The following is a 1,547-nucleotide window of genomic DNA, read 5'->3' as shown; positions in this document are numbered from 1 at the left end:
AAAAGGTGATGACAGACATAAAAAAAATAAAAAAATAAATAATTAAGTAAAAAAAATAAAAATAAAAAAAACACACATCATTGTAAAACCAATACATTCATCGTTTCACTCAGAATTTAAAATAAAAAAAAACACACACACATCATTGTAAAATCAATATATTCATCGTTCCACTCAGAATCTAAAAGTTGGGAAATTGTATGTCGCTTTATTGTATAGTAGGTAAACATTGGTTCACTATAAAAAACGATTCTGAAGGGTGACGGATTTACGGTAGCCGGTAAATCGAATGAATATTATAAAATTACAACAAAATAACTAAAATTGTTATTCTTGATTATTTGATATGTAGTTTTCTCCAAATTTGAACACAAAATTACTAAACAAAAAAAAGTGTTGATACATACTTTTGTTTTTCTCTATTTTAGTGATGTAAATATATTTTGTAAACAATTGTTATGAAGAAGTTAAGATATCCAAATCAAAATTTGAATTAGTAGTTGTTAAGTTGTTTATGATTTTCCTTTGAATCTATAACTATCTCAAATTTGGGTCTTATAAAAATTCTGTTTATTTTTATATACATTTATCCTGTCCTCTTAACAACACGTATTCGTTATTTATTCATTTATCGTTAAATAACATATATTGATATTTAGTTCTTTGTCTTTTGAATTAACACATCGATCAGGTAAAGCTTTATCGAGCTTATTATTTGTGTCGTGAAGCTCCCCAGGAGGTCACCCAATTGATCATGAGATTCTTCCAATTTATTATTTGTTTCTTCAAGACTTATATCCATATATTCTAATTTTCAAGAACAATTGAACTCTGTTTTAATACATTTTTCGTGAGAATTCTTATATGCAGGTGACGTCGAACATAATAATCATTAAAGTCTTAACAGCGTACAGGTAGAAACATTATATAGGAGCATTTCATAGGTTAGATTACGTTCGAGTAGTTATCAATGTCCGTAAGAGGTCTTTAATGGTGACGTTGAACGTAATAATCTCTAAAGACTAATAATATCTAGGCAGGAGTATCGGATACGATGTTATTTAAAGCTATGCATCGATTTGAGAACTTTATAACTTAAATTATGTTCGAATTATATCAATATCATAGATAGAGCTCAGAAAAAAATATCTCTTTATATCTCTATGTGTTAAATATGTAAAAATCAAAACACGTATTGTATACGGATATACGCTGTAGTGACAGAGCATTGAACTCAACCCCGTATCCATGAATACAACTACATACCCAGGTAAACAAATTTAAATTTTTCATAATATTTTTATATAAGATACAAAATATAATAAAGTAGTAGAGTAATTATACGTTCCCTTTTACTACCTAATGAAATAACAGACTGCGAATACGGTCAGATACTTCCTTGTGGGAATACACGTTTGACAGTGGAGCAATTTACGGGAAATGTGTCCTTAGGATTTTTTTTTTTTCTGAACCTTCAAGAATGTGTACTTAACATGTCAGCAATTATAATTTGTAATCGGAAACAATTTTAAGCACATAAATAAAGA

This window comes from Acyrthosiphon pisum, chromosome A2 (genome assembly GCF_005508785.2).
Source record: "Acyrthosiphon pisum isolate AL4f chromosome A2, pea_aphid_22Mar2018_4r6ur, whole genome shotgun sequence".
NCBI lineage: Eukaryota > Metazoa > Arthropoda > Insecta > Hemiptera > Aphididae > Acyrthosiphon > Acyrthosiphon pisum.
The sequence above is the reverse complement of the archived record's forward strand: the minus strand, read 5'-3'. Positions refer to the sequence as shown.